This window comes from Podarcis liolepis (assembly GCF_965112155.1).
Source record: "Podarcis liolepis genome assembly, chromosome: 8".
NCBI classification, from domain to species: Eukaryota; Metazoa; Chordata; class Lepidosauria; order Squamata; family Lacertidae; genus Podarcis; species Podarcis liolepis.
This window is the reverse complement of record NC_139560.1, coordinates 45,780,613-45,795,158: the sequence shown is the minus strand read 5'-3', so window position 1 is coordinate 45,795,158 and position 14,546 is coordinate 45,780,613. Positions and strand designations below refer to the sequence as shown.

Here is a 14,546-nt window from a genome sequence, read left to right as displayed (position 1 = left end):
GATGTGAACAACACAAGCTCTAGTGATTTGCTCCAATAAAAGCAGGCTTCCCATTCACTTCAGTGGAAGGGGTAGTACCACACACATCCCTTTGTATGAACAGAGCCTCTCCTCCAGTGATATGAACAATGGTACTCTTGCATAGTGGGGAAGTTGAGAAACTCCACATACATTTTGGATCTCTCACACTCATGTAAACCAGCCAAGGTGCTATTATTATTATTATTATTATTATTATTATTATTATTATTAACCTGGCCTTCATACTAAAGATCCTGGACATGTTACAACTATTTAAAATACAGCTTAAAGCAGTTTAACTTGCAATTAAAAAATGCAGTGACCAAAAATAGGTGAGCTCTGAAAAAAATACCATATTTTTCAGTCTATAAGACATCCCCATGTATAAGACGCCCCCTATTTTGGGGGACACCGATTTAAGAAAATGGGGGGAAATCTATCCGTGTATAAGACGCCACCAAATTTTGGATATTATTTTTCGGGGGGGAAACCTAGTCTTATACATGGAAAAATATGGTACATCTCAGGTGTCAAAGGCCAGGGTAAAGAGGTGCTAGGCCAAGATAAATTGCTCCAGAACTGTCTGTTGGGTTCCTCATTGTTTAACGGTTGCATCTGGCACACCCAGTGAATTTCATGCCATAATTAGATGATATAACTGTCTCATGAACTCTGTGCAATTGACCTCATCTCTGTATTGTTTTTGCAGCAACCCTGTTCTTGTTGAATGTTGTGGGCACAGATCCAATTTATATTGCAGTCCATAAGTTACGCTCGCTTATTGCTTGATGGCCCCAAATGAATAACCGACATCAGCAGAAGTAATTAAGTGATTTTCCTTTTCAAACACAGTAGGCACTTTGCACTCAGATACAGGATTTATTTCCACGATTAACCATTTCCTACCAGTATATCTATTTTTTAATTCTTTGGTTATCTTTGTGAGCTTGTGTTTATAATGTGTCATTTGCGATTCAGCCATTAGTTTACATTGGTTGTCCTTTGCCTGAAAATGCAGCATCCCTTTCTCTCGAAAGCCTTCTGTTGTATTTATACGAAATTTGATGACTTTCCATTCCTACTGTGATATTCTATTGGTTGTGCATATAATTCTTTTATTTTATTGTCTTTGTTGTTTTTGTTTAGTCGTGTCCAACCCTTCGTGACTCCATGGACCAAAGCATGCCAGGCACTGTGCATATAATTGTTTTCTTTTATTGTCTTAGATTACATAAAGAAAAAGGCAGCAATAACAGCTGCTGTCCATAATGACCAAAGCAGTCAGAGACTGACAGATACAAACAATGATTTTCCTGTGTCTTGTAGGCAGATCTTTGTCTATAGTTTATACAAATATTTAGGGCATGGCATATATTGGTAAGAGTGTTAAACTAAGACCAAAGAGACATAAGAGCTCATCTCCACTTGGCCATGAATTCCACAGGTGATGCTGAGCCAGTCAAAATGTCACAGCCTAGCATACTTCATCAGGATATTGTGAAGATAAAATAGAAGAAGAAGAAGTTTGGACTTGATATCCTGCCTTTCACTCCCCTTAAGGAGTCTCAAAGCAGCTAACAATCTCCTTTCCCTTCCTCCCCCACAACAAACACTCTGTGAGGTGAGTGGGGCTGAGAGACTTCACAGAAGTGTGACTAGCCCAAGGTCACCCAGCAGCTGCATGTGGAGGAGCGGAGACGCGAACCTGGTTCCCCAGATTACGAGACTACCGCTCTTAACCACTACATTGTAAGCCACCTCAATATAAGGCAGATTCCAATGTTGTTATGACCTTTGTGCCTGTTTAGAGTTGTCAGAAGAGCCAGTCATGGATCCTGCACATCTCATCTGTTCTGGAGCTACCTTTGCATTGCAATATTATTGAGCCAAGAACCTGTCTTTTTGGTTATCCTAACCCTTCCTCTAAGCCGTATAAGCTAGTAGCAATATAGATGCAACAAATCTTTATTCACTATGACTGTTGTTCTACAGCGGCTAAAAATCGAAACAAAAATCACCCCCAGAATGAGTTATACCATGATTCAATTTCATGAAGCAGATTGTTACTTGCAATATTTATTTAGGAATTAGCATGCAGGTGGTTTTTTTTTTTGGTCATAGTCTTGAAGCCTTGCTAGCCTGTAGACTCACAGTCTAACAGGCACAACACAAAAGGGGGAAAGAAATGGAGACGAAAGAGGGAAGCAAGCATTAGAACCAGGGCCAGATTTAGGTTTGTTGAGACCCTAAGCTACTGAAGGTAATGGGGCCTTTTATATGTCCAGCTGTCCTTTGTCAACAACAAATTGTCACTGTTTCTTTTGTTGAATATATGCTATATGGTACTAATAGGTAACTTATGAACCTAAGAGGTATCTAAAGCCATTTGCACATAACAAAATATGTATTTTATCCAAGTAATTGTTGAACGGAAATGCAATTAAGAAGAAGATGTGGGTGGCGCTGTGGGTTAAACCACAGAGCCTAGGACTTGCCAATCAGAAGGTCGGTGGTTCGAATCCCCGCAACGGGGTGAGCTCCCGTTGCTCGGTCCCTGCTCTTGCCAACCTAGCAGTTCGAAAGCATGTCAAAGTGCAAGTAGATAAATAGGTACCGCTCCAGCAGGAAGGTAAACGGCATTTCCGTGTGCTGCTCTGGTTCTCCAGAAGCGGCTTAGTCATGCTGCCCACATGACTCGGAAGCTGTACGCCGGCTCCCTCGGCCAATAAAGCGAGATGAGCGCCGCAACCCCAGAGTCGGCCACGACTGGACCTAATGGTCAGGGGCCCCTTTACCTTTACTTATATTACAATTCAGAATTTTTGGGGGGGGCTCCAAGAGAGGGGGCCCTAAGCTATAGCTTGTTTAGCTTATGCGTAAATCCGGCACTGATTGGAACAGCTTCTCCTTCACTGGTCAATGGATGGGGGTCAGGTTGGTCTCTCTATTGCCACGAAGTTCTTCCTGGGAGGCTTCCTAGATCACCTGGTTGTACTTTGCATCCTTTCAGCCCCGTGGGTCTCTGCTAATAGGCACTTATAGCCTAGTACCCTCCTTTTCTATGCTATAGCCTCTCTGCTATCTATTGTTTACAGATTCCACCCATGAAGTCGCTTGGGCTCCACTCACAGTTCAAAGCAGCTGGGAATGACTGTTTGACACCAAATTCAAGAAATAGGCTCCATTCCCACCAAACCTCCTTGCAGCTGCAGAGATTTCCCAACATAGCAGCAACTAGCTCTGCCAAAGGCATCGCATTCATTTATACCTTTAAATATATTGCTTTCTTCATGAATTGGAATAAATATGTCTCTGGCACTCAGAGGAACTTTCAGAGAGATGAACTTTGAATAGATGTCTTGGCTGATGCAGATGATAACGGAGTGGATGGAAACTACCTACCTACCTACCTACCTTCTCGGTTCCCCCCCTTGCCAGGGCTTTGAGTTTATCTCCACCAGCTCCTCCTGGGAGGATTCCATCAGCCTTGATGCTGCTCAGGAGGCATCCACATGGAGACCCTGTAAATCTCAGAGAGCTGGAAGCATTTGGGGTCTTGAACTTTATCAGGTTTGAATGTGTGATTGTGAAAGTAAAGAGCAGAGAAGTGACAGCACTCTGTAAATCAAGCCAGGAGGAGATCAGCGCTGTCAGAGGCAGGACTTTGTCAAAGGCAAAAGCAGGAGGAAGAAGCTCAATGCAGGAGCCATTATTAATAAGAGAGAGAAAGAGAAGAGAAGAGAAGAGAAGAGAAGAGAAGAGAAGAGAAGAGAAGAGAAGAGAAGAGAAGAGAAGAGAAGAGGGGAATGTCCTCTGAAATTTGGAGGGGGTGTTTTCTACATCCTAGAGAAAAAATGGCTCCTTGATTTCTGATAGCCTTCACAGATGATATGACTGTATTTTTAAAAAATAAAAATAAAAATGAAGTGTCAAGGGCTGGGGGCATGTTTTAAAGGAATATTTCATTATATGTACTGTATATACTTAAGTAGTAACCTTTCAGACACAAGGGTGTCAGCAATTGTGCAAGAGTACAGCGGCGTAGCGTGGGTTGTCAGCACCCGGGGCAAGGCAAGTAATTTGTGCCCCCTAACCCCTAACCTGCTGCCGCTGCCAGCTTCTTCTTGCTGCTGCCTGGTCTGGTCTGGTGTGGTTCTCTCCCGCACTCAGTGCTGCGCTGGGTGGCCGCTGCACTGTCCCTCCCCCAGATAGTCCCTCGCTCTCTCTCCGCACCGCACGCCTGGCACCCACCCCCTCCACAGTGGGCAGCGACCCAGCGGCTTGGATCGGATTCGCACAGCCAGCACTGCAGTGAGAGAGAGTGAGTGAGCCAGGTAGGGGCAGAGAGCTGCGAGTGCGAGCGCCCCCCCAGATGTTGCGCCCGGTGCGGCCGGCCCCCCTGCACCCCCCACGCTACGCCACTGCAAGAGTACAACATAGGCACGAGGGTGGCGCTGTGGGTTAAACCACAGAACCTAGGACTTGCCGGTCAGAAAGTCAGCGGTTCGAATCCCCGCAACAGGGTGAGCTCCCGTTGCTCAGTCCCTGCTCCTGCCAACCTAGCAGTTCGAAAGCACGTCAAAGTGCAAGTAGATAAATAGATACCACTCCGGCGGGAAGGTAAACAGCGCTTCCGTGCACTGCTCTTGTTTGCCAGAAGCAGCTTAGTCATGCTAGCCACATGACCCAGAAGCTGTACCCTGGCTCCCTCGGCCAATAAAGCGAGATGAGAGCCGCAACCCCAGAGTCGGTCACGACTGGACCTAATGGTCAGGGGTCCCTTTACCCTTTACCTTTACAACATAGGCACATAGGAAGTTGCCTTATTCTAAGCCAGACCATTGGTCCATCTAACTCAGTATTGTCACTCTACACTGACTGGCTGCAGCTTCTTCAGGTTTTCAGGCAGGGCACATTATCAATTTTACCTGGAAATACCAGGGATTAAACCTGGGATCCTCTGCATTCAAGGCAGATGTTCTACCACTGAGCTACAAGGAGAGTTGCCAGAAGGGGAAATATTGGCTATATTGCTCTATTCATGCACCAAGGGTGCTTCCACGTAGCAGGACTTGGTACTACTCATGTGTGCAAGTTTTGCACAGCATCCATACAGCAGCATTCTCATCAAGTTGCCAGTCCCATACTATTCCCATTTAAGGAAGTCTGTTTCCACAGAAAATCTGGTAAGTTTTATTTTCTTTGACTGCAGAAACTATGAAACTGGGTTAATGGAAGGTGGGGGATATGGGATAATATTTTGATGAGGATGATATCATACGGACATCAACACTTACATGTAAGAGCAACTCTGAGGCCACAATAAACTGCCATATTAAAATGCCTTCATTTGTTTTTTATTTAGGAAGGTGTTTATACTGCTCGATCAACAACAACAAAACAACTTTAGTTGATTTAAAATTTATGCATATTTACTCAAACTATTTGCAATGGGGCTTACTAAGTGTGCAACCTAATCATTATATGATAAAACCTTTACAACTAGAACTTTTACAACTATTCCCATTCTGGTGCCTACCAAGAACAAGACAATATGATCAGACCAAAATAATACCTGAGTACAGGAAAAGGTGTAATTGAACTGGTTTAAGCCACTGTTGATACATGCTTTCGATATATAAATTGTGCCCTTTAGTCCATTGTTTCCCTTTCTTCATAGCTGAACTGAGAAATTGCTGTACAGAATGCTGGTCTAAATGTTTTACTCACCAAAGCAAAAATGCAACAATTATTTCATGGATCCTAGTGACTTTGAGATTATAGTATCTAATTTAACCTCATCGTTTTGAGAAGAGGTTTAGAATGAGAATGCTGTTGAAATACTGGTCTTGTTTTTAAAGACAAAGAAAAATCTATGTCTGAGAGGAAACGAACTTCAAGGAGACCTGGCAGGAGAACATTTTAACTGTGTCAGCAACTTACATTAAGTTCCTTCAGAGAACAGATTTATTTTCCTCCATTGTTTTTTTCTCCCTACAGAGATTAAAAAATGCCAGTAGCTTTTGCAGGAGTGATGCATGGGCAGGAACCAGGAGATGTGAGCTTAAATCAACATGCCCCTTTTGTGATGATGGTATCTATAAGGTGCTTTTAAAAAATGTAAAAAAAACTTATGCTCCTGTATTGGTTTTGTTTTGGGGGGCTGCCTCTAAAACTGTAACATATGAATGAGTCAAAGCTGTGTTTAGAAACAAATGTACTTATACAAGCACACTTTCCCTCTGATGGAATTGGCAGTCTTAATATACAGGGGGCTCTAGCCACCCCGATTGTCATTTCCACAAGCTATGTTTTATTAAAAATTGACCACAAAGAATACTAACCAATACATTTTCTCTTTGACCGAAGAAACATCTATGACCACAAATGCACTGTAAACCACATTTCTCATAACAACAACAACAACAACAACAACAACACTCTGGGCAGCTCCCAAAAGAATATTTTTAAAATGATAAAACAGCAAACATTAAAAACTTCCCTAAACAGGGCTGCCTTCAGATGTCTTGTAAAAGTCAGACAGTTGTTTATTTCCTTGACATCTGATGGGAGGGTGTGGATGCCACTACTGCAAAAGCCCTCTGACTGGTTCCCTGTAACCTCACTTCCCGCGGTGAAGGAACCGCCAATAAGCCCTCAGCGCTGGACCTCCGTGTCCTGGCTGAACGATGGGGTGGAGACGCTCCTTCAGGTATACAGAAGTATCTTATAAGTGGGATAGCTTAGGCCAGCTGTTTTAAGAAAGCTTTTTGAAGGCATAGCAGAGGGTTTTCTGTTCTTTCAAGTCAGTGACAATTTCTTTCACTTTCTGTGATGAGACAAGAACCTCAGCATTCCAGGTAAAGGGATTATAATGAAGAGTAAAAGGTTTCTTGATCTCAAGAGCATATTTTTGGAGCTGAGCCTTCATATCTAGAGTGCTCTTCTACAAAAAAAGATGGTCTGGAAGGACTGGTCTTGATGAGGCTGGATGGCCACCACCTCTGAGTTTGTATTGTGGCTTCTTTGACAAAGCATAAAAATTCTTCAAAGGTCAGATTCATGTGCTTTTCCATACAGCAGTCAGAAAAGATGCACAGGCAGTTAAACCGTTGCTTTGTAACAAAAGATAAAAGTTTCTAAACTATTGGTAGAAAAAATTGTTGGTTTCAGACTCCATGCAAGTCTGAAACAAAAATAGCTGGTTAAAGCCATGGTTATAACCATGCAGCTAGAGCAACCAGCTCAGAGCTCCTTACATACTGTATGGGGAGTGGGTCTGTAAGGTACTTTCAAGCCATCACCTTCCAAAATGTCTTTGCTAATCTTTAACACAGAACTAAAGCTCTAACTGACTTCTCAATTCCACCACCCTCTCCCTGGGGAATCCTTGAAATAAGTGTATTTACGTTAAGGCAGCATATGTCTATAAGATAATAAAATGTTATGTTTGTTTTCTATTACACATTATTTGATCTTTCATAGAGCACTCCCTCCAACCTTCGAAATATGTGTGGAAATCACCCAAAAGCACAGAGGGCTGGCGTTTCCTTTACAAGGATGAGATGTCATGTGGTTTCTGGGGTTAACCCACTCATCAAATAAAACTGCAAGACTGAGCCATGCTATGATTGAACAAAACAATATTCCAACCATCCGTCTCCTGAGCTGCTTCCAGGGAGCCAGCAAAATAGCTTACCCACCACAATCTACTAATTTCTGTTGTTGTCACCCACTTAAAGAAACCTTGTTTAATTGCAGAGCATGAGTAGATTGATCAATTCATTCATTCATTAAAGTTGCATAAAGTTGCCCATGTTGAGATTGGGAAAAGGAAAATTATATTCTCTAGCCTCCTCGGTCTGAAGTGCTCCCTGTTTAGCCTAGGCTTTATTTATTTTTTGGAGAGAAATATTGTACATTAACATTCTACCAAAAAAAGACCCAACACCACCATTGGTGATTCTCTTTCAGAGCAGGGATTTTCAAATTGTTCCATGGAACCTTGTGGATCCTCACATGTTTATTGGGATCCTCAAGGAGAGAGGATCAAGCAAACTGGATGAAATTTCCTCCAAGACAGTCCCACAAAAAGAACAATAAGAATTTTTTTTAAAATGACATCCAAAATGAAAAAAATGGGGATGGGGAACATAGAACACCAATCCAAAGTAGAACAACATTGGATACAGAATGAAAAACTCACGTTAAGACATTCCACAAAACTAGGTGAAAAGGAGAACTTTAGCATGTCACCAAAATGTATACCATGCTGGTAACAGGTGAACATTTGATGAGCAGGGCAGGTTCCAGATCCTGGAAACCACTAACAAGAAGGCTCTTCCACATGCTGCCACAACTTGAACCTCTGTGTGGCACATGGAAGAGAGACGTTCCTGCACTGCAGGGGGTTGGACTAGATGAGGTCCATTCCAACTCTACAATTCTATGCTTCTATGATTCTTTGTATAGCAACGTCATGTCATAATGATATTCCACACTTTACAGCAGCTCTTTCCATTAGTTATAGCTGCTGCAGTGAGTGATGTTCTGGATGAGAATGCTAATATTTTGCCATTCCATTCATAACAGCTATTGTCAAAATATGGTCCAGCGTGGAGTAGCTAAACAAGAGATGCATCTCACGGAAGTCAAGAGCCAAATCCCCATTTATTTATTGGCAGGCAATTGCATCACGGTGGCAGCCATGCCCACAAGATTGCCAAATTCAGCAATAAAGATAAAGATGACATCAGCAGCATTGTCCCCAAAATGTGATTCAGCGCAGATTCCAAATAACAACACCAGCTTCTCTCGTTGGGGGTGGAGGGGACGGGACCCAAAGCATGCCGGGAGTAAGATGTCCCCTCTGGGTAGATAACCAGAATAGCAACTTGCATCAGGAGCCAGGGAGGCTAACCTGTGGGAAATGAGACTCATAACTTTACATCTGCTTATCAAAAGCAGTAGCCCATTGACCTCAAAGGGGCTGATTCACAGCTAGAGATTGTTACAAAACTTCCCCAGTCAGTCACATGCAGACTGCATCACACGCAGTCTCCATTTTGTCACGTGGTGCGTTTGGGGGTGGGGAAAGGACAATAGAAACCAGAAGGTGTGGAGCCAAGTTGCTTAGCATCATGGGTGCTGGTCTTGGAGCCACCAGACTGCAGCAGCGAGGAGAGCCTGCACTGCCTGTGGCGCTGCCGTACTATGTCACAGTGTGTGGAATCACACCGGCATCACTGTATGTCACTTGAAGTGTCACAGTTCCTCCAAAGTGATGTGGGTGGTGTAAATGGCTCCCCCCCTTTTTTTTTAGCCTGGCAGCAACCATGTGAGATAGGTTAGGCCAAGAGATAGCAATTGAGCCAGGCAGGGTCAACACCAACACTTTGAATTGTGCTCGGAAACATACTGGGAGCCAATGTAGATCCTTTAGGACCGGTGTTATATCGTCCTGGCAGCCACTCCCAGTCACCAGTCTTATCTGCCACATTCTGGATTGGTTGCATGCATTCTGGGCTTCCTCTTCTGGAATGAAAACCCTGGGAGATCAGGGTTTGCATTGCCATGGAGAGAGCCTTGCATACATACATCTGTGTATAGGTCCCCTTCAGACTGATGCTGAACTGCACATGAGCTGGGGCATGGCCAGTAGATTTGCTGGCATCTAGAGGGCAAGGCTTAGCAGAGCAGTTCGTTCATTTCTGTGGCTTTAATCGGCTGGACAGGGCTACGGTGGAACTTAGCTCCACGTAAACTTACTTAGGATTCTGCTGTAATTGTTTTCACTGTCACACGTCTGTTTTTAACCATTTACAGATGTCACTTTTTGAAGCTATGAAGACAAACAACACCAAGGTTTTGAGTGTAATTGGCATATTGTACAGGGACGCGGCTGGTGCTGTGGGTTAAACCACAGAGCCTAGGACTTGCTGATCAGGAGGTCGGCGGTTCGAATCCCCACGACGGGGTGAGCTCCCATTGCTCAGTCCCTGCTCCTGCCAACCTAGCAGTTTGAAAGCACATCAAAGTGCAAGTAGATAAATAGGTACCGCTCTGGTGGGAAGGTAAACGGCGTTCTGTGAGCTGCTCTGGTTCGCCAGAAGCTGCTTAGTCATGCTGGCCGCATGACCCGGAAGCTGTACGCCGGTTCCCTCGGCTAATAAAGCGAGATGAGCGCCACAACCCCAGAGTCGGTCACAACTGGACCTAATGGTCAGGGGTCCCTTTACCTTACCTTTACATGCATTTTAATGTATACACAAACCATCTCTGGATAGTGGACATGACATTGGGCTAGATAGTACTGTTTTGATGGGGGTACTGCAATGTCCAACAGGATAGGCTTCATTGGTCATTTGGTCCCTTCAATCATTGTATACTGTGGTGCAGAAAATTGGGCTCGGCTGCACTGCTGCTATGCTCTGAGTGGTCAGCTGGTTGCTCCATGACACAGCCAGATCCATTTTCAAGCTGTGTTGAGGTGTGTGGGAAAAGGTTTACTAATCGCAGGTTGAAATTTGAACTAAAAATGAAAACAAGGCTGGAATAATGCCCTGCACTGCGGATAAGATAAGAAAAGCTAACATTACAGCCATTTCAAACCTATAAAGTTCAATGATTAAAATCACCAACTGCTCTGAGCTTGCGGCATGTTGTGGGATGGAGTGCCCAGGCCAGTCTGCGCTCCTCTCTCACGCAGCCCTGACAAGGAACTTAGACTGGCTTGCTTGGAAAGACATGCCACTGAAATGACATAAGAGCACAAGAAGATTGTGCTGGATCAAGCAAATATCCCATCTATATTCTTACAGTGGTCAACCAGATGCCTTTGGCAAACCCGCAAGCAGGTTTCCTCTTGTGTTTTCCGGCAACTGGTGTTCAGAAGCTTTCCTGTCTCCATCTGCGATTCCAGTCAACTGGAAAGATGTCTCACCCAAGGAATAGGCACATTACTGTTGCTGTACATGTTCCAGAAGGGACGCGGGTGGCGCTGTGGGTTAAAACCACAGAGCCTAGGACTTGCTGATCAGAAGGTCGGTGGTTCGAATCCCTGCAATGGGGTGAGCTCCCATTGCTCAGTCCCTGCTCCTGCCAACCTAGCAGTTCGAAAGCACGTCAGAGTGCAAGTAGATAAACAGGTACCTCTCCAGCAGGAAGATAAACGGTGTTTCTGTGCATTGCTCTGGTTCGCCAGAAGCGGCTTAGTCATGCTGGCCACATGACCCGGAAGCTGTGCACCGGCTCCCTTGGCCAATAAAGCGAGATGAGCGCTGCAACCCCAGAGTCGGTCACGACTGGACCTAATGGTCAGGGGTCCCTTTACCCTTTACCTTTACATGTTCCAGAACCACATCAAAGTTGCTGCCATGCCCACAGGGCAAGCTGGCAGGCACTTCCCCTCTCTCCAGTCTCTTCCTATAAGCTTACTACTGTGCACCGATGCAGGAGACCAGTGCTATGCATTTTATATTTATTTCCTGCATAGATGCCCCACCCAAAGAGCTTGGGGTTGGTACCCATGGTCCTTTGCTTCCCAACTCATTCTATCTTCACAACAGTCCTGTGTGGTAGGTTACACGACTAGGTCCCCAACTACGTGGCCAAATAGGGATTTTTTTTAATGCAGAGCTCCCCAGTTCCAAGCTGACTCCCTAATCAGAATACATCATGTCACACATCTTCTGTGTCACTTCAGAAGTGAGACAGTTATAATGCAAATAAGCACAGTGTGTGGCCCACCAAGTGAAACACTGTGCCATGTACAGCTATGGCACTTTTTCTTTCTTTCAGGGTGGCTGCTAGGTTGCATTTAGCTTGATGGGTCACATATTGTGCAGACATGTTGTAGCGTGTAGACATGTGAAGAGGAGCAGGAGTGGGAGCTTTCAACTGCAACTCAGGTCATTGGGAATGACAGTCTGCGTGTAGGAAACCATGTCATGTCTGAAGGTGTTATGTTTTGATTTTATTCTGTGAACTGCCCTGAGACCTCCAGGTATATATTATTAAAATACCCAGAAAGGATCAATCATTAAGATGACTACTTATTAGGTGTATTGCCTGTAGTATCAGAGGCAGTGTGTTTCTGAATACTAGTTGTTCAGGAGCACAAATGGAGAGCACAGGAGCCAACTCCTAGGGGCTGTGGTCCCTTCACCCTCCCCCCAATAAATATTTGAATGGGTCAGGACCCCCCCCAAAGCTGATAGACATCACCATTCAAATGGTGTGTGTGCCCCACATCATGTGGTTGATTATGCAGGCCAGGGCTTATCTGCCCCATCCCCAATATTTTATTCAAGTTGGCACCCCTGGTGAGGAGAGTACTGTTGAGTTTATGATCTGTCATTGTGAGAAGAGGATGCTAGATGAGCCAGCAGTGCACTCCTTAAGTTCTTATGTAGGGTTCAGATTCAGAAGACCTAAGAACCTATATTTATTTCTATGTGGTCAATGCATTGCCGCTCTTGCATTGCAGCTCTGCGAGTGCAGCTTTCTCCCAATTGAAGAGCAGAGTGTTTGAGGACCGGGACATTCCCAGGGAAACCAAAAGGCTTGTTTACAAAGCTATTGTACTACCAACCTTACTATATGCTTGTGAAACATGGACCACTTATAAACGCCATCTCCAACTCCTCAAAAGAGTCCATCAGTGGTGTCTCTGAAAAAAATTACACATCACTTTGGGAAGACAGGCAAACTAATGCCAATATACTGGAAAAAGCAAAGATCACCAGTATCAAAGCAATGATTCAACAACATCAGCTTGGTTGGACTGGTCATGTTGTGTGGATGCCTTATTGTCATTTTCCAAAGCAACTGCTCTATTCCATACTTAAAAATGGAAAGCGTAATGCTGATGGTCAACAAAAGAGTTTAAAGACTCTCTCAAAGCAAGTCTAAAACAATGTAGAATAAACACCGACAACTGGGAAACACTGGCCTGCAAGTGCTCCAATTGGAGAACAGCCTTTACCAAAGGCGTCATGGGCTTTGAAAACACTGGAATTCAGGATGAAAGGGAGAAATGTGCTAAGAGGAAGGCAAGTTTGGCAAACCCTCATCATAATCAACTCCCACCCAGAAACCTATGTCTCCACTGTGGAAGGATGCGTGGATCCAGACTTGGCCTCCACAGTCACTTTTGGACTCATTGTTAAAACCGTGTTTATGGAAGACAATCTTACTTTAGTGATCCCAGAAGAAGCTCTTGTCTTGGAGTATACACTCAGCAGTAAAGCAACAATTTGAGAGGACTTTCCGGTTCTCTCTCTCTCTCTCTCTCTCTCTGTGTGTGTGTGTGTGTGGATTTACTTCCCAGAGTTTAAAGGACAGGTTTTTTAAAAATGAAGGTAGCCTAGACAAAATATTTTCCGAATGTATCTTTTTCCTTTGAATGCATTTCTTGATTTGCTGCCTGGGGGAGTTTTGAGAGTGGGACTCCTCGCATCCATTGGGTGGCCTTGATAACCCTGCCTTGGCAAGGAGTGCGGATAAGAGGAGGGGGAGGGGAAGCCCAGCCCAGAGCCTGGCTCTCTCCGTCAGGTCCGCTCTTATCAGCCTGCTCCGAGCTGAGCAGCAATTTATTAAGCACAGCGTGTTACATAAACACAGCTTGAAAAGAATGCGCGTCTCCCCTTTGATAGCTACCAAAGTGACCTTTCGTTCTCTACTTAATGCATAGGCCCAGCCTGGAGACACGTTGCCCACGGATCCCTGGGACTTGGCACCGCGCCCTGATCCTAAACGCCGCCGCCACGTCCCAGGTTCCTGGGGCGCATTTCAGTCTCACGGGCTTCCGAGGATTCAGAGATGCGCAGCGCAGAGCAATCCAAGGCCGGGTCTCATCCGAGGCACATACACGACTCCTCTCCAGCGCAAAAGGGCTACACATATTTAAACATTATTAAAATTACAGGGAGTTAGAATTTTAGCTCGACTGTGCATTTATAAGATTTTGTTCCGTTTCTTTCTTTCTTTTTTAAAAAATAAATTCTGTATTTAGGACCCCAGCAACAAAAGTAAGGTTATGATGAGAATGATAAATTTTGAGGTGTAAGGTTATGATGAGAATGATAAATTTTGAGGTGTTTCAATTATCGTTTTTAACGAGTTTTTATTACTCTGTATTATATAATGATATATAATGATATGTTGTGAAGCGACTTGAATCCCAACTTGAGAGAAAGGCGGGATATAAATGCATAAAAATAAAGGTGGTGATTGTGAAAATAGATAATTTATAAATATACTTATGGTTTAGCTATTACAGTAACAGCAATAATGCTGTTAAAAGCAATAGCAGGCTGACAGGGTGCAACATTTTAGATGCATAATAGAAGCCGCACCCCCGCCCTGAATTTATCCCATAGTTCAGTCGAAGGATTCGAATTTAGCAGCCTACGGAAGTCTCAGTCGCCTTTTCTTGACCGGGATCCCAACCACGAACACTTCTTTGAAAGTAAACGCTGCTGAATTAGATGGGATTTGCCCAGTGAGGCGGGAGTACACTGGGA

General features: G+C 44.3%; 1 long non-coding RNA gene across 1 annotated transcript in view; it reads left to right on the top strand.

Moving 5' to 3' along the window:
* Window positions 1-14,010, top strand: part of LOC310713712 — a 74,112-nt gene extending 60,102 nt beyond the window's left edge. The window contains exon 2 of the long non-coding RNA XR_014529420.1: window positions 13,715-14,010. This is a non-coding gene — a long non-coding RNA (uncharacterized lncRNA). The remainder of the gene's footprint in view (window positions 1-13,714) is intronic.
* Window positions 14,011-14,546: the final 536 nt, after the last annotated feature.